Source organism: Loxodonta africana, chromosome 2 (genome assembly GCF_030014295.1).
Source record: "Loxodonta africana isolate mLoxAfr1 chromosome 2, mLoxAfr1.hap2, whole genome shotgun sequence".
NCBI lineage: Eukaryota > Metazoa > Chordata > Mammalia > Proboscidea > Elephantidae > Loxodonta > Loxodonta africana.
The window spans coordinates 211,130,642-211,150,046 of NC_087343.1; the positions used below are offsets into that span (position 1 = coordinate 211,130,642).

The 19,405-nt window shown below is 48.7% G+C and overlaps 1 protein-coding gene across 7 annotated transcripts in view; it reads right to left on the reverse strand.

Moving 5' to 3' along the window:
* EPN2 (epsin 2) overlaps positions 1 to 12,888 on the reverse strand; it is a 107,728-nt gene extending 94,840 nt beyond the window's left edge. For all 7 annotated transcript variants that reach the window (XM_064279365.1, XM_064279364.1, XM_064279363.1 and 4 more), the window contains exon 1: positions 12,782 to 12,888. The gene's annotated coding sequence lies outside the window, so the exon portion shown is untranslated. The remainder of the gene's footprint in view (positions 1 to 12,781) is intronic.
* Between the last annotated feature and the right edge of the window lie 6,517 nt (positions 12,889 to 19,405).

Genomic DNA, 19,405 nt, shown 5'->3' on the forward strand with positions numbered 1-19,405 from the left:
GCTTTGACAGCTCTCAGTCCCACACTCTCATTTACGTAATAGATGGGGAAACTGAGGCAGAGAGAGCATTACGTGGCCTTGGTCCAATGAGCCAGTTGCCCCATCTGGAAGTCTCTGAGGTGCACACAGTGCTATAAGTCTTTGATTCCTCTGTCCAACCCTGAAGTCATCCTTTTCCCATCAGACCAGTTTCTCCTCCTGCGTGTCCCAGCTCAGCACCAGCAGCCACCCTGAGTCCGTGTTTACTCCTCCACCCTCCCCCACATCCAAATGGATAAGAAGCCCCAGAATCCAGCAGCATCTCTCCCTTACCCAGTCTATTTCAGTCCCCCAAAGACTCTGGTGGATGCAGACCTCCCCCGACCCCCAACAACATGGACTGTGGAGAAGCCTCCAACAGAAGACATATCACAGGAGGTGGCTGAGCTCTACCCAACATGGTCACTCCCGGGAAGCCTGGAGCCATGCCAGGACAGCCACACAGGCCACCAAGGCCTGTACACTTAAAAATAAGAACAATTTACAGTAAGTAACCCGTTAGAGGGAATACACCAAAACATTAACAGTTAGTGCAGGCAAAGGACTACCCTGCCTCCTCAGGGACCTTTTTCAAGCTTCCCGACGATCACACAGACCTTCTCCCCAGGACTCAGAAGTAGAGCCTGCTTGGAAACACCATTTCGCAAGTCTCTTTTCGCAAGTCTCTTTTCGTAGAGTCGACTTCAACTAGTCTTTGGAAACCACTGGTTATCAGGCAATGGAGAAGGATAAAAAGTTAGCAAGGTTTTTGTTCAAAAGCAAAAGGACTAAATGAAAACAATCCAGGTTTTTGTCTGCTTTGTTTTGGGAGGCAGTTGCTTAAGTTTTGTTTGCTTAAAGAAACATTCGTTTTTCTTTTTCAAATGTTAAAATCTACCCAACACTTTGCAGTCAGGGGGCAGTGATTTCTTGTGCTACTTTTCATTTTCTCCTACCAATATATTGTTTTAAATCAAGAAAGAATGATTTTCCTTTCATAACCTCGTTTCCTCTTTTAAAGTGCACAAGGAATCAGATCAGTCACAAAGACCACATTTTAACTTTTCTCCTTATATGCAGAGCCCCCCTGTATACAGCAAATGGTACTAAGCCTAAATTAGATGCGAAGTGTGGAACTTGGGTCCGGAATGGGCCAGAGGACCTTGTGACACAGCTGGGCCGCCACAAGGCAGGCCCAAAGCCTGAGTGCACACACTCTAGGTCCTTCTGTGGTCCAGGAGGAGGGCCCTTCAGAATTCTCCACTGGCTGCCACTGACAGGAAAACCAATGGAAGCTCCATAGTCCTCTTTACGCAGCTTATCCAACCTCAGACTAGCCTCCTTCGGCTCAGCTATCCTCCCAGGCTCCATCCTTTCATCTATTTATATTCGCCTTGTAGCTAAAAAGATGGAAAATGGCTTAAAGCAGTGGTTCTCAACCGTGGCTGCACATTTGAATCTCTGGGAGTTTTGGAAAAACACTTATGCTCAGGCCCCATCCCAGAACAATTAAAACGGAAGGGAGTGGGGCCAAGCACTGACACTTAAAAAAACTCATAAGACCCCGTAAGACAGAGGAGAACTGCCCCATAGGATTTTTAAGGCTGTAATCTTTATGGACGCAGACTCTGCAAACGGAGCGGCTGTTGTGTTTGAACTGCTGACCTTTCGGTTAGCAGCCAAGTGCTTAACCATCACACCACCAGGGCTCCTTAATGTCATCATAACGGTTGCTAAGTGGAAGAAGGGGCAGAAATAGAGTCAGGGTCAGAGTGATGAGATGTGAAAAAGAATGGACTGGCCACTGCTGGCTTTGGAAACAGAGGGGTGTCAAGAGCCAAGGAATGTGGGCAGCCACTGGACGCCGGAAAGGACAAGGACACAGATTCTCCTATGGCCCTGCCAGACACCTAGGTTTTAGGCCCACGGTGCCCGTGTGACTTCTAACTCACACAGCCTTGTTGTTTTAAGCCAGTATGTAATTTACAGCTTGCTATCTTTTTTTTTTTTTTTTGCAGCCACAGGAAACTGACATAGCAACCAACTTTAATTTCACAAAGAGGCACAAGACACATCTGTGGGCTGTATCCAGCCCATGGGGCCACTGGTTTCCAGTCCAGACTCAGGGGACTGGAGGCTGGGGCCTGCTCCTCGGGCCAGCTCAGCACCTGGCACAGTGGCCTCTTATGTGCACTTGAGTTAACCTTGAGGCCCCTCACCTTTACAGCCTGTTATGCATTGAATTGTGTCCCCCAAAAATCCGTGTTGTAAATTCTAATCCTGGTGGCACAGTGGCTAAGAGCTAGAGCTGCTAACCAAAAGGTCAGCAGTTCAAATCCACCAGCCGCTCCTTGGAAATCCTATACGGCAGTTCTACTCTGTCCTACAGGGTCACTATGAGTCAGAATCAATTCCAAGGCAATGGGTTTGGTTTTTGGTTATACCCGTGGTTGTAATCCCATTTGGGAATGGGTTTTGTTACGTTAATGTGACAGTACTAGTATACGGTGTGTTTTAAGAGCAGATAACAAAAGCAAGCAGAGATGGGGCAAGATAGTTGCCAAGCAACAGGAAGATCACCAAGGCACGGAGAAATAGAAGCTGAAAAGAAACAAGGACCTTCCCCAAGAGCTGACAAAGAGAGGAAGCCTTTCTTCCCCTAGAGCCGGCGCCCTGAATTTAGACTTGTAGGCTCCTAAACTGTGGGAGAATAACTGTCTGTTTGTTAAAGCCACCCACTTGTATTTCTGTGATAGCAGCAGTAGATGACTAAGGCACAGCCCTAAGAGGCACCAGTGTGATAGAGAAGAGGGCTGGCGGGGCCAGCAAGGAGCAAGGAATGAGGGCAGCTGCTGAAGGCTGGTAAGGCCGGAAACCAACCCACAACCAGCACAGCAGGGTGAACAGAGCTGTGCTCACACCTCCCAAGGTCAGTGGAGACCCAGCTCCCACCCACTTGTGAAATTCTCCAGGGATTTCTGGAGGACAGCCGCTCACTTGCAGAGGGGTTGTACTCCAAGGGGCCTGCTGACCAGTATCAGCATAGACACCACCTAGGACCCTGAGAGGCTGGCTTGGACTGGGGCTACAGTGGGAGTCTTCTCAAAGCCACCCTCCCACTACAAAGAGAAAAGGGCAAATGCTCTTTGGGTCCTTTGGGAGCAGCCTCCAGTCCCCCTTCAAGCCACCCACAGGGCACTCTCCTGCTCACACTCCTTCCATGGCTCCCAGCACCTCACCAGTGAGACAACTCTGGTTTTTAACAGCAGAGACACTTTTCTGATGAGATCTTAGCAGGATCAGAGGTACTCTGAGCAGAGCCACGTGGAGGACCCACAGTCCTGCCCACCCACCACCAAAATATGGTATGAAAACCACGCCCGACAAGTTGGCTCTAGAAGCTCTCGGCGTGCTTGCCCTGTGCCGCTGGGCCTCGGCCTACTTTTCCAGCCCAGCTGCTCCACGCCCCGGCTCACACCCCGTGCTCAGGCAGGTGTGCCACTTCCACCACTGGCCTTGCACAAGCCTCCTCTTTCCTGTCTGTGCCCCAGAACGCCCACTTTTCCTCCAACAGCCCACCTCAGCATCATTCCCTCTGAAGCCTTCTCTGACCCCAGTTCCATTTGCAGTGTCTGACACCACTTCCTAAGCATCTCACCAGCCCTCTCTCCAGGCTGACCGGAGTTGTCCACAGTTCAGTCGCCTCCCTCAGCAGACTGGGCCATTTGAGGGCAGGAATGTACAGATTCACAGCTAGTGGCACATCATACACAGGTCCTCAAGAGACATTCAATAAGGAATGAATGGTTTGGACTATAAACTGATTTTCTGCCACAAATAGCACATATCATTCTGATGCTGGGATGTGCACTGAATGCACCGGGTTTAGTCAAACCTTTGACTAACAGGTGAATTTATCTAAATTAGGAATTCTAAACTACAACTACCTTTAATAAAATTACTTTAAAGAAATATGTTAAATTTTACAAGTGCTGTTTACTACAGTGATTACAATTAAGGGGTCTGAGAAGGAACTTGGCCCGCAGGCTCGAAAGAACCTACGAGAAACTTCTCATGCACTCTGTCCAAACCCATTGCAGACGGGCTGATTCCAACTCATAGTGACCCTCCCTATAGGACAGAGTAGAACTGCCTTATAGGGTTTCCAAGGAGTGGCTGGTAGATTCGAACTGCTGACCTTTTGGTTAGCAGCTGTAGCTCTTAACCACGTGCCACCAGGGCTACAACTGGCTAAAATCAGGCTGCAGCAAGGAGTATGGGCGAGGAGTACCGTATCAGCTGATCACAACCTCAGCCCCTTCCCTCACATGGTTTGCACTCCTTTCTAAACCATCCCCTCTTTTCAAAGGTGCTCGAAGGTGACTTTAGCCTCTCTGCCTCTCTCTCACCCCCATTCCGCCCTACCTGCCACCCTCCTCCCTCTGCTCTCGGACCATCCAGTTCCTCTAAAAAAGCGCAGGGCCCCAGCACCCCATGCATTATGGTAAGGGCTTCCTGATCTCCTTAGCTCCAATTTCCTCCCATCTCCCAACCCCTGACACTCCCAGAAGCTACCCAGAGCACACAGTTCAGCTTCTCAACCTCACAGACCATTAGAATGGTCAGGGCCATTTCAAAAAGCCACTGGTCTGCAGTGGATCCAGGCTTTTTTAAAAGCTCTCCAGGCCGTGTGACTTGTAGGTGCAGGCAGGAGTGAAAGTTGCAGGCTTGCAGGGTTTCAAATCACAACTTTCTGGCCAGCATTCAAAGTTTTGACTCTTCGAGCTGTCCTGGCCTCCCTTCATTCTCTGGCATGGCCTCTGCGTTGTCTCCTTGCCTGGCTGCTGTCTGTCCCATCTCACAGGAACCATCCTGGGCCAGGCGCTCAGCCAAAGGAGTCACTCCACTTTGCAGGCACCACCAGAGGCCCCTCCCTAAATACAGGTTGCAGCACGCCCTCCCCAGGGACCACCTAGCTCCCCACAGCCAGCCAAACTGAACCCGGAGGCAATAAGGCTCCTGCAGCCATGGGCCATACTCTCCCACTGCCACCCACCCCCCCAGCAGCTGCACCCACATGGACATGCACAGTGCCCAAGCCTATCCAAGCTCTTGCTCCCGCCCTCTCATATCTACTGTCTACTCCTGGGTACATGTGGTCCTCTGCCCTTCAAGGGCAGCTCAAACCCCACCTTCCCCTAACACCCTACCTGGCTCTTTTCTCCATGTCCCAACCTCTTCCTATAAAGAATCACCAACCACCAGCTTTGTCTTCTGAAACTTAGACTAAGTTCTTGGCGGCAAGAAAGCTGGCATTTCATCTACACCGGTAACTGTTACTCTTATGACCACACATTGCTTGTTTTCCAAACTAGCACAAATCTCAAATATTCTGTCCTTGAAATGCCAATACTTTTACATCTCCCTGACTGCCTCTCCTAAAATGGTTTAAAAATTATTTCTCAGATCATATTTCCCCAATTTTTGAATCCAAAAGTACCGCCATTATACCCAGGACAGCTCTGGGTGTCAAAGAGGCACTCGATAAGGACATATTTCAAGAAAAAAATGTACAATTTTGATTTGAGCCTGCCAGCATTCTTATTGCAAAGAATTTTGGCCCGGGGTGGGTGGAGGGGAGGGATAAGAAGGGCTGTGTTTTAAGAGTAACTTTTAGCTCTCATCTATTTATTCACCTCAGAGTTTCAAAGAGTTTACAAAATAACAGATTCTAATTCAAAACCCCAGGATCCGACTAGCTAGCACAGGGCAGATAGTGACACAGAGCTGGTTAGAGAAGCAGTATGCCTAGGCTGAGGATCACAGAGTAAAAACAAATGGTTCCTTCCTTCAAAGGGCAATTTGGCCAACTGTTTTAACAAAGCTTTGCAAACACGAACCCCTCACCAGCCCAGACTTCCTCCTGGCCAGCCTGGTGGGGGCACCCCCATTCCTGCTGTACCCATCCAGAAGCTGAGGTCCTGAACGTACTTCTGTGGCCCTATGCAGGTTGTGATGAGGCTTTGAAATAAGACAGGCTGGGGATGAATTCAGGTCCTGTCAGCCACAGCTGGGTGAGGTAAGCAGGCTTACCTCCTCTGGGCCTCAGCTTGCTCATCTGAGAAATGCCAACTTTCAGGGTGGTTGTGAGGGAAATTGCTGAGCAATGCTGTGGAATTAACAGTGGTTTTGAGTCAGCCACAAGTGACAGCAGATAACAGCTCCAGCACTTACTGGCTGTGTGGCCTAGGGCAGGTTGCTTAACCCCTCTGAACCTTAGTTTTCTCACATGCAAAGAGAAAAAAGGTGACAGGCCTTGCAGAGTCATCATGAAAATTAAATACTGTACATAAAAGGAGTACAATAGGGCCTGGTACACAGGAGACATTCAAAAAACACCAGAGTTCACTCATCACCCCCTACTTGTTCGGTTCTGATAGACAAGTTGATAATTACTACTGGAGGGAAAAAAAAAATTTTTCAAGCTCTAAACACTGAAGAATATTTAATTAATCTGAATTGTTGGAGAGAGGAGGAAGGACTTCCAGTAACACCGATGGCCCATCCCTGAAGGCCCCATGGAACCTGCTCGGTGCCCACAGGCACCCTTCTCTGCACTGTCCAGTTGACAGTGAATGGCTTGCTGATGTGGAAATGATGAAGCTGCTTTTCAAACAGAGGCCCACACTCACTGCCACTGGAAGGGCGCTGACTTCCTACATTCCCCTCATTAAGGAAAGCATCCCCAACAACTCACAGAGCGACAATGCCTGTGACTACCTCCAGTCCAAATTATAATCACTCAGAACAAAGTGAAAGCACCTCTTTGGGAAACCAAATTTCCCTCCCAAATGTCATGCCATCATCTTCAGAGCACTATTTGGAAGCATTTAAGAGGCAGAAAGGAGTTGGTATTTTTTAGTTCCCCCTGCACAGCCAGGCCCTACGTTACCCTTTCATCCCAACAGGTCCCTAGAACAGCAGGAGCACTGCACTACAAATGCAAATCGTGGGCCCAACCCCAAAGCCAGGGACTCAGAAACCCTGGGGAGGAAGTAGCAGTGCCTTTATAAGCCCTCCAGGTGACTCTGAGGCACACTGTGGGATGGCTCTGGAGGTCTAGTCTGTGAGGTGGATACTCTCTGCCCCCCTATCGCCCCACTCTGGACATGAGGAAGCCAAAGCTCAGCACTCACAGTGCCCAAAGACAGGAGGCCAATTTGTACCCACATCTGACGCTTTCCACCATCTGGCCTTTGTAGCCAAACGGTATGTACCACTTGGTGCTCTCAGTTGAGTCTCCAGGACCTAGGGATGACATGACCTCCCGAGAGGTAGGGGTAAGAGAAAAGCCGAAGGCTGCACTCAAACGTGATTCCCCATAGATGCTTTTCCATCCCTACCCCGCATCAGCCCTGGTGATCAGCCCCCAGGACAAGCCTGCTGCTCCCTGTCCTGCTCACCCACAGGTTACCACAAGGAGAGCACAAGAGTGCCTTATGCAAAGCTCCTGTGGGCACTCAGTCCCTTGCACTCCTGTGAACAGAGAGAGCGAAGCTACCTGTTCTGTCCCTAGAAGGCTTCAAAGTACAGCACACTTCGCCTGGACCAGGACCAGCAAGAAGCAGAGCCAGGAAAAGGCTCCCACACCTGGGTTTGCAGGGATGAGTCACCAGAAAGAACCCAGTGTTTGTACAGAGAGCGCTTTAACAATGTCCAAGATCTGGTTCAAACCCAAATCTAGTGTGTGTCAGCCAAAGTGGTCCCTCAGATTCTTGACATTCAAACCACACTGCTTTCATAAAGACTACCTCCAGGAAAAAGGCAGGAATCTTCTTATGCACTATTTCCAACCTTCTGAGTAAACTTGGTGGGGACTTTCAAATCATCAGTTTATCCTGTAATTTAAATGATTACCCAATCTGCCTGGTGGCTTTCTAGAGGAGCTGATGGAGTAGAAGGGAACCAAGTTTGGGAATCACACAGATCTGCCCTGAATCCTTACTGGGCCAATGCTTTGCAGGTTGCTTAACCTCTCTAGGCCTCAGTGTTTCCACTCACAGGTGGCTGTACTCCCTACCTAACAGGGTCAACGTGAAGGTGAAATGAAATACTTTTTAATAAAAAGCTGTTAACACAGCTTTGTATTTCAAAGCAGCCCCAGCATAACAGCCTGACTGGAAGTAGGTACAGTCCAACAGGCCATAAATGGAATGATCTCATGCACACTGAACTGCCTGTGTACTTATTTCACTGTGATTGTTTTTCTAACTAAGTTTCTATTTTTAGACACCTTGAACAAGCTAATTGAGACCAAAGAAAATTCCATTGACTAACACCAGAAAACTAGTTAATTTTCAAAAATTCAACAGATGGACAGAAACAGTCATTTCACAACACGATTGACAAAAACAAAATGTACTCTTGTAGTGACTTTGTTTATGGTGATGGGAAAGGTGGCAATGAATGTGGGTGATAAGTGCACAACTTGACTAATGTAAGCGATACAACTAGTGGGGCACAGTGGCTCAGCTGCAAACAAAAAGGTCAGCAGTTCAAATCCACCAGCCGCTCCTTGGAAACCTTATGGGGCAGTTCTACCCTGTCCTTTAGGGTCGCTATGAGTCAGAATCGACTCGATGGCAACAAGCTTGGGTTTTTTTTGGTACACAAGAAAAAGGACGAACTGGCAAATGTTATGTTATATATAACTGTGGAACCACCACCAATAAAAAAAGGGGGCTACGACTGCTGATACTACTTAGGCATAAACAAACACCTCATAGTACTAGTTTTCTCGGTTTGAAGGATTAGGGTCACAGACTCATGGGACAATCCAGTCAACTGGCATCATACTGTTTTAAAAGTTCTGTTGTACCTCCCAATTCAACGAATAGCTTCTGGGGTCTTAAAAGCTTACTAGTGGCCATCCAAGATACAACAATCAGTCTCTATTCTCCTGGAGCAACAGAGGAAGAAGGAAACCCAAGAATCAGAGAAGTAACTGGACTACAGGACTAATCACCTTCATGAACCACTCCTTCCTCTAACATGAGGCCAGAAGAACTGGATTGTGCCCAGTTACCATTACCTAACATACAGATCAGGGACACAATAGGTGGGTCCTTACAGAAAGCGAAAAAATGTGGAACAGAACTTCAAATTCCCAAAGAATCCAGACTTACTGGACCCACTGAGCCTGGAGGAACCCCCGAGACTATTGCTCTGGGATACTCTTTTAAACCTTGAACCAAAACTATCCGCTGTAAGTCATCCTTAAACAAAAAAAAAATTTAGCTCAAAAAGTAAAGAATGTCGTCCTTAAAAATTGCACTCTTTTAAAAAATTATCTATACAAGACCAAAGGGACAATAACTCTAAAGCATTGACAAGGCATTGAGGCAGTGAGTCTAAATTAATGGGGGTGAAAAAACTAGAGCAGAAATAAGAATGTTGACACAATGTGAAGAATATAACCAATGTCACTGAACAACAGGTGTAGAAACTGTCAAATGGGAGCATGTTTTGATGTGTATATTTTCATCTAAAATAAAATAAAAATGTACCCTCTCTCCAGCCTCAATATTCTTGATGATATTATCCCACATCATTCAATCTACTGTTAACCTGCAGGAGGGCTTTAAGCAAGCCTTGCCACCCCTGTGAGACTTGGCTTCTCATGTGAGGTGGCAGGTATGATCAGATTCTGAAGTCCAATGCTTACTGGCTGAGATCTTTGGGATATAACCTAAGCCCCCTGGGTCTCGGGTCCTCCTCTGCAGAAGTGGTAACACCTGTGCCTGACCTGTGACTACCTGAAACTGAAGCTCAGGTAGTTTCTGCTCTGGACAGGGAAGTAAAGCCTGGAGGAGGGGATCAATATGTCTGTTCCCCTGCCCAGAACCACTTATTCACCCCACAAGCCTTGACTGAGCACCTAGCACAAGTCAGAGACTGAGCTGTGCACTAGTGAAGAAAGCCAGGGAAAGGCAGGGCAATCACTGGCCTCAAAGATGTCACAGTGTAACAAGAGCAGGCGATACACAGCCAACATGACAAGTGCTCCGGCAGATTACCAGGGGTGGTAAGTTTGGAGAGCAGGGAAGAAGGGGCCCTGACCCTGGTGGAGTCGGCTTGCAAAGGCCTGACACAAGATCTGTTTAAATGGAACACAGGAGTAGAAAGTTCGGCAGTGAAATGAGGGGGTGTCAAAAAAGAAAAACCAAACCCACTGCCATCGAGTCAACTGCAACTCATAGCAGCTTTATAGCACAGAGTAGAAATGCTCCACAGGGTTTCAAGGCTGTAAATCTTTATGGAAGCAGATTGCCACATCTTTCTTCCACAGAGCGGCTGTTGGATTCAAACAAGTGACCTTTCGGTTAGCAGCCAAACATTTTTAACCACTGTACCACTAGGGATTCCTCACATCCTGCCCAACCTCAAATTCCCCAAATCCCAGAAGCCTTCAGCTTCTCCACAGCTCAGGGTCACCAGCTACTCACACCATGAAATGGCAACAACTAGAGTCATCTATGTCCCACCAGCTTGACAGGATGGTTCTGGGAACAGTGAGAGTGTACTCACCAAAAAGCTTTAAAACTGTCATGAGCTTCCCAAAAGCATGACAATTCCATATATGAAAATCTCTTAGCACAAATAACTGAAAGTTACCACTCTTCCTAATGAAATTTCAAAAACGAAAAAAAAAAAAAAAAATTAAGTGCAGGAAAGACAAGCTATTAAAACAAATCAGGGTCCCCAAAACTTTTCAAATATTTTTGCAGGACTCTTGTCAGAATCTCAGTTCTTGAAAAATTCAGGCCTCATTACAGACAACAGTCACATTAAAAGGCAACTACTTCTACAAATGATCTCCACAAAGAATGAGTCATTTTTGAAGACTCCCTACAGAATGATAGGTGTCAACACCTGAAAGTTTTCCATCTTTTCACACCTCTCTGACAAACTCTGCTGGAGACAGCTCTCCAGAGAGCTCCCAGCCGTCAATTGAGCTCAGCGTTCAGAGAGGCAAAAAGGCTCTCTAAACATGGAGAGGTTGGTCAATCTCACAGAACAATCCAAACTTGCCTCCTGGCCAAGGTTTGAGGGATGATCTCCTGAATCATGCCTCCTTACAGTAATTTGCACTTTATTACACTCCTTAATAGCCAGCATCTCATCTGGTGCTTACAAAAGAATAGCTCAGGGAGACTGCAAAGGATGACCAGGCCAATTTTAAAACTAAGGACACAAATAAGGTTTAAAAATATGAAGTATAAAAGTACGGATAAATAAAAAATGAGAAGATCTAGGTGCACTTCCCAAACACAATCACAAGCACCTGTTCAGATGCAAACCGTAGCCCATTTGACGTTCATTTAAATACAGATGAAAACTTAATTACCAGTGCAAACTCAATCGCTGCCTGCGGGGATTCACACATGCTCTTGTCAGCACCCACCGTCAGATATCCAGAGCTACAAGATGCACACTCTTACGTAATGGGGTGAAGGGGTGGCCTATGGAAAATTAAAATTCACCTTTTCCAATCATTTTAACTCCTTGTTCCAACCCCTTCTTCCAAATGGTATTTTCTGGAAGTGGAAGGGAAAAATTTATACTTCTCATCTTTTTCTGTTCATTCTCTTGTGTGAATGCTAAAAGGTGGACGTTAGGGGTGATTCCCAAACATCTCTCTCAAAAAACAAATCTAAAATGTGCTGGGGAGAGCCCTGGAGGCCAAGCTTCTAGCTCTGGCTCTGACAGAGTATCACCACGTGACTCTCGGCAAATCACTGCATCTCTGGGTCTCAGTTTCCCCTATCTGAACACTAATGGTGGCTCTCTTAAAGCAGATTTCAGACGCGTCCCCAGGGCAGCACACCAGTTTAGGGGCCCCAGAGGAGCCCCTGGGTGGAGAAACGAGCATTTCAGGAATGAGCTGTCGGGATTTCTGGGGAGGCCAGGGTGCCCACCCCCGCCACCCACGCCTCCCCCGCCCCCCGCGAAGCCAGTGGACCAGCTTCAAGTCGCAAACAAAAACCTGTTGGCACGGTCTCCTCCAGGAAGACTGCCTATGGAGAGAGAGAGAAAAGGTCTCCTCCAAGAGGCCGGCCCCCACGCACCCTACACCCACCCCACTAGACTCGCAGGAGCTGGGCGGGGTCTGTCTAACCCACGCGGAACAAAAGGCAGATGGAGCCTGGCTCTGCCGCCCCCATCCCCGCTGTGCTGTGGGGGTGGGACGGGGAGAGGGAACCTGCTCCCCGGGGAGAGAACGGGGGCTCCGCTTCAGTCTGAAGGAGGGGGGTACAGGCCAGGATCCTGGACAGAGAAGAGGACCCCCTTCCCCAATTCCTGGAGGGAGCGGGGGCTGTGCTCTGTACGGGGGCGGAGAAGGGAGCAGGCTCGGGAGGAAAGGGAGCCCATCAGGGGAGGGGGTAGAGGGCAAGGACCAAAACGGTGCTCTGGGTCTGGGGTGGGAGTCAGGTGACCCCCACACCCTGAGGATATAAATGGAAGAGTGTCCTGATAGGGAGACCGGGTCCTTGCAGAAGAAAGAGGGATCCAGACGAAGAGGAGGCCATGCTCCAGCCTGTGAGGCGGGGCCTGGCAGGAAAGAAGGGGGTCGCTGCCTGGGGCGGCGGGGTGCATGCTCTGGGGGCCTTGCTGGGAGCCTGCGCTCGAGGGGCGTCCGCGCCCTGGGGAGGGAAGGCTCCGTGCCCGGGGCCCCGCTCCGGACCCCCCTAGCCCCGCTCACCTCCGCTTCTCCAGGCCGACCCGGTGCGCGACTGCGGCCGCCGGGAGCACTGCGAACGCAGGAGCTGCCAGAGCCTGCGGAGCCGCCGCCGCGCCTGGCTCCGTTTGACACCCACACGCCAACATGGCCGCCGGGAGGGGGCGCGCCGGCTGCGTGCGCGCGCCCACCGCCCACACCACGCGCGCGCCCGCCGCCCACACAGCCCCGCCCCCGCGCGCGCCTCTGGCCCCAGCGCGCGCCCGCCAGGCCCGCCCCCCATAATCCCCCCCCCGCCTCCCCGCCCCCAACAGCCCGTTCCCCGCGCGCGCCCGCCCGACGTTCTGCGCCCTGTCCCCCACCCCGGCTCCCCCGCGCTGTCCCAGTCACGCCCGCCGCACGGACTCCAACCGAATCCTAGCCCGGTGTATGCCCCACACGCCCCGCTTGCACGGCCCACGACCCCACACGAACCCACGCCCACAACGAAACTCAAGAACACTTAGCCTCTCACGCAACCGGGCCACCTCACTCAGAGCGGGGCAAATTCCCACGTACTTCCCACACATACCACACCGCACCCACACACGTTCCCAGAACAGTACTGGGCCCCAGGAGGCTATGCAGAGCTCAGCTCTTCACCTGGCAATGTGCATATGAAAACACTGTTCAGGTAGTGGCCTCCCTCGAAGGGGGAGACGGGGTGGGAGAGGGAGTGGGAGCGGCCTCCGAGGAGCTGGGTGCTGGGGGCACGGTATGTTCCCTTTGGGAAAGTTCTTTGATGTAGGCTTGACATTTGATCGCTTTTCTGTTTGTTTGTGTGTTATACTTAAGCAAAATATAACAGAATCATTACTCCGAGAAGGGGTCCATAGGCCTCCCCAGACTACCAAAGGGGCTTATGGCGTGAAAAGAGTGGTGACTCCTGGCTCCCCATCACCCTCAAGGTTGCAGACACCCTCATGTAAGCTCATGTCTCCTTACCGGCCTCATACACCGGCACACCCGGAGCATTGTGAACAATCTCCTCCCTTTGACTCAGTCAGCACCACAAGGCACCCTGGAGCCTCACAGCTGACAAACGTGGCCCGGTAAGGGTGGAAGTATGCAAAGACCCTCAGTGGTGAGATCCCAGGGGATGAACTGGGACTTGCTAGGTGGACAGAAAGCACCACTCCTGCAGCCTAGTTCCAGGGAGGCCTGTAGGACATCAACGCTTGGCCAAGCTCTGGTTTCAGGGAAGCTGGGTCCAGAAGTCCCACTCTTTCCTTCCTCAGTGAGGGACACTTGTCTGAGTCTCAGGTTCCTCCTCCCTATAAAGGGACCAAATGGATAAAAGTATCCCTTCTGGTTCTCACACGGTGGGATGTAGAATTCCCTTCTTCAGAAAAAAATGAGAGAGAGAGAGAACAAGAAAATACATACAAACCCTCATGACCATTTTCCTTTGAAAAATCCAACACTTGTAGTTTCTAGGTGCTAGAAATTGTCCCCAAAGTTTGCTACCCCCTCCCGCTGCTTGGTGTTCCTTCTCTACTGAGAGCATGGATTAATTAAGCCTTATGTAGCACCCTCTCTCACAGCCCCTCTCTCAATTCATCCTCATGGCCATCCCTTGAGGTCTGTCAGCAGCCCTGTTTCCATTTGACAGACGCAGCACATGGCAGTATTGGGATTCAAATCCAGGTCCTGACAAGTCTGGAGCAGGTAACTAGTCTTGCTAGGGTGCAGAATAAGCCGGATGCTCTGTCCCAAGTAGCCCAAGGGCACAGGACAGGAGAGGCGGCATTCATCTGCCCTCCGAGGACTGGAGGTTGGTTCCAGGTGCATAAGATAGAGTGGTCAGGGCAGGTCTGAATGGTGAATTTCAGAACCAGACAGAGATGGCTGTGCAGGTCAGGGATGTCTCTGGGGTCAGGGGAGGAGGGCTTCAAGGGGAAGCCCCTACAGGGAAGGATTGACAGACAGCAGGCAGGGACAGACAGCATGCTGGGTGAAAAGAGTCACCTAGATTCAAAACCATTTGCCCAGCAGAAAGAGCCTGGTGCCAGTTCAATGTTCTAGTAGTGCCTGAAGTGCTCTAACTTTAGAAGGAGGAGAGAGAATCGCCATCAGCACAAAGTTGATTTCTATGAGGTGGAGGTCAGACACACCTCCACCATCCAACCTTCTTACCAGTTCTAATACCAGCCACCCCTCCCATGCCAAACTCTACTTCTCTGCTGGGTGTGATAATTCATTGAAATGGCTATACAGCACTCACAGACCACACTTACTGTTACGTGGTTTATTAGGGAAGCAACAGTACAACTCAGGATCAGGATCAACAGGCTACAATTTGGGATGAGGATCAGGAAGCATGTAGGCAAAATCTGGAAGGCTCCCCCAAAGTGGAAAGCACATCCCTCCCTTTTTCAGTGCAGGACAGCTCTCTCAGCTCCTCCCGGCAGTGCAAGCAAGCAGGCCTTTTTCTCTACCGTGCAGTTGTCATGGATTGAATTGTGTCGCCCTAAAATGTGTGTCAGCTTGGCTAGGCCATGATTCCCAGTATTGTGTGGTTGCCTAACATTTTGTGATTTGATGAAATTGTCTTATGTGTTATAAATCCTAATCTCTGCCTCTAGTTGATGAGGCAAGATTAAGGGAGGGATGCAACACCCTACGCAAGTCACAGTTCTGACCCCATGTAAGGGGAGTTCACCTAGGGTGTGGCCTGCATCTCCTTTTATATTACAAGAGATAAAAGGAGAGAGAAGCCAGCAGAGGGATATTGTTGTTGGGTGCCATTCAGTCGATTCTGACTCATAGCAACCCTATGTACAACAGAATGAAACACTGCCCAGCCCTGCACCATCCTCACAATCATTGTTATGTTTGAGCCCATTGTTGCCACTGTGTCAATCCATCTCACTGAGGGTCTTCCTCTTTTTTACTGACCCTCTACTTTACCAATCATAATGTCTTTCTCCAGGAGAGATAGAGGCCTCGTTCCCACCAAGCAAGAAGAGCCAGGAGAGGAGTGCATCCTTTGGACCCAGGCTCCCTACACTGAGAAGCTCCTAGACCAGGGAAGATTGATGACAAGGACCTTCCACCAGAGCTAACAGAGAGAGCAAGCCTTCCCCTGGAGCTGGCACCCTGAATTTGGACTTCTAGCCTTCTAAACTGAGAGAGAATAAATTTCTGTTTGTTAAAGCCATCCACTTGAGGTAGTTCTGTTATAGCAGCTCTAGATAACTAAGATACCACTCCCTCCAGCAACCAAAGCCATTGCTATCGAGTCGATTCCAACTCATAGTGACCCTATAAGACAGGGTAGAACTGCCCCATAGTGTTTCCAAGGCTGTAAATCTTTACCGAAGCAGACTGCCACAGTGCCACATCTTTCTCCCACAGAGTGGCTAGTGGGTTTGAACTGCTGACCTTTCAGTTAGAGACTGAGCAATTAACAACTGTGCCACCAAGGCTCCTCCTCCAGCAACGGGGTGGAATTTTTAGTGTCAACTCTCAACCCAAGCTTAAAGCTTTATGAAGGTAGGAATGTGTCCCACTTGTCCTTAAGTTTTCTGAAGAAGCCAGCACGATGCTTTTCTGAGGCCCAGAGAAGTGTGATGGCCTCCTCAGACCAAGCAAGTCTCTGGCACGTAGTTGTTGTTGTTAGCTGCTGTCAGGTTGGCCTCCAGCTCACAGTGACCCCATGCACAATGGAATGAAATGCTGCCCAGTCTTGCTGCATCCCCATGATTGCTTATGGATTGGACTGTTGTGATCCATAGGGTTTTCATAGGTTTATTTTTTGGAAGTAGATTGTCAGGCCTTTCTTCCTAGCTCATCTTAGCCTGGAAGCTCTGCTGAAACCTGTTCAGCATCACAGGAACACACAAGACTCCAATGACAAACGGATGGTGGCTGCACTTGAGGTGCACTGGCTGGGAACTGAACTCAGGTCTCCTTCATGGAAGGTGAGAATTTCATCGCTGAACCACCACTGCCTCATATGGCAGAAAGATACTGTGCACATTTATAAGGGAAGGATGCCGGAAAGGAAAGGACACACCAAGGCTGAGTCAATCAGAGCATTCTCTCCCTGGTCACAGTGATTGGTTCAGGAATGGGCACATGACTCAAGGCAGACCAATGAGACTCAAGCCCAGGACTTTTGCAGAAACCACAGAAAAAGAGAAGTTTCTCTTCCCATCAGGTTCCTGATCTAGTGGGACACACACCTGGAGACTGTCCACACCAGGGGAACCAGCCTGAGAAGAAAGCCAACCCAGAGTGGGTCAGAGATAACAGAAAAGATAGATTCCTGGTCATGGTGTTTGAGCACCTTAAACAGCCACGTCTGAAGCTCTCACTTGAAATTTTTGGTACACAAGCCAATGCATCAGTTGGAACTATGTTGATAGAAAACCCAATTGAAATGGGATTAAACAATAATTGGAATCGATTGACTCGCTTAACTAAAATTCCCAGAGCTAGGGCTTCAAGTTTATTCATAAGGTTTTCACTAGCCAATTTTTTCAGAAACAGACTGCCAGGTCCTTCTTCCTAGTCTATCTTAGTCTGGAAGCTCACCTGAAACCTGTCAACCACAGGTGACCTTGCTGGTATTTGAGATACCGGTGGCAAAGCTTCCAATATCACCACAACATGCAAGCCACTACAGTACAACAAACTGACAGATACGTGGTGATACTGAAGGAAGAGGTCCAAGCTGCACTGAAGGCACTGGTGAAAAACGAGTCTCCAGGAATTGACAGAATACCCATTGAGATGTTTCAACAAACAGATGCAGCGTTGGAAGCCAAGAAATCTGAAAGACAACTACCTGGCCAACCAACCGGAAGAGATCCATATTTGTACCCATACCAAAGAAAGGAGATGCAACAGAATGCAGAAATTATCAAACAATTTCATTGATATCACAGACAAGTAAAATTTTGCTGAAGCTCATTCAAAAGTGGCTGCAGCAGTACATCAATAGGGAACTGCCAGAAATTCAAGCCGGATTCAGAAAAGGATGTGGAATGAGGGATATTATTGCTGATGTCAGATGGATCCTGGCTGAAAGCAGAGACTACCAGAAAGATGTATACCTGTATTTTATTGACTATGCAAAGGCATTTGACTATGTGGATCATAGCAAATTATGGATAACATCGCGAAGAATGGGAATACCAGGACACTTAACTGTGCTCACGAGGAACCTGTACTTAGACCAAGAGGCAGTTGTTCCAAGAGAACAAGGGGATACTGCATGGTTTAAAGTCAGGAAAGATGTGCATCAGGGTTGTATCCTTTCACCATACTTATTCAGTCTGTATGCTGAGCAAATAATCCAAGAAGATGGACTATATGAAGAACAGGGCATCAGGATTGGAGGAAGACTCATTAACAACCCGCATTATGCGGATGACACAACCTTGCTTGCTAAGAGTGAAGAGGACTTGAAGCACTTATTGATGAAGAACAAAGACCACAGCCTGCAGTATGGATTATACCTCAACATAAAGGAAACAAAAATCCTCACAACGGGGCCAATAAGCAACATCACGATAAACGGAGAAAAGATTGAAGTTGTCAAGGATTTCATTTTACTTGTATCCACAGTCAACGCCCACGGAAGCAGCAATCAAGCAATCAAACGACATATTGTTTTGGACAAATCTACTGCAAAATATCTCTATAAAGTGTTAAAAAAGCAAAGATATTTAAGGATTAAGGTGCACGTGACCCAAGCCATGGTGTTTTCAATAGCCTCATATGCACGTGAAAGCTGGACAAGGAATAAGGAAGACTGAAGAAGAATCGATGCCTTTGACTTATGGTATTGATGAAGGATCTTGAATATACCATGGACTTCCAGAAGAACGAACAAATCTGTCTTGGAAGAAGTACAGCCAGAATGCTCCTTAGAAGCAAAGGATGTTGAGACTTCATCTCACATACTTTGGACATGTTGTCAGGAGGGATTAGTCCCTGGAGAAGGACATCATGCTTGGTAAAGTAGAAGGTCAGCGAAAAAGAGGAAGACCCTCAATGAGATGGATTGACACAGTGGCTGCAACAATGGGCTGAAACATAAGAACCATCGTGATGATGGTGCAGGGCCGGGCAGTGTTTCGTTCTGTTGTATATAGGGTCGCTATGAGTCTGAATCAACTCAAAGGCACCTAACAACATAACAACAAGGGCTTCAAGTACAGTGTGGTTGGGGTTGTGGCTCCATTTCTTTGACATAATCTCAGTTTTGTCCTCATAGGTATGTCGGCATTGTCCTCAACTGGTATTTTTGCTGCCTTTACATTGGGTACGGCAGGTCCGTGCCTCACATATGTAGCCACGCCACCCAGAGGCAGACAGCATCTCTTTCTCCCAACCAAAAACAAAAAAAACCTCAAACCAAACCCACTGCCATCAAGTCAATTCTAACTCCTAGTGACCCCGGAGGGTTTACACAGCTGTAAATCTCAGCAGAAGCAGACTGCCACTGCTGGTGGTTTGCAATCAATTGTCTTAACCACTGCACCACCAGGGCTCCTTCTTATCCCAGCCAGAAAACTAAAACCCTAAACTTACTCAGATTGGAAGAATTTAGATCACTTTCCCATCCCTGAGCCAACTGTGAGAGGGTAATGGAATTAT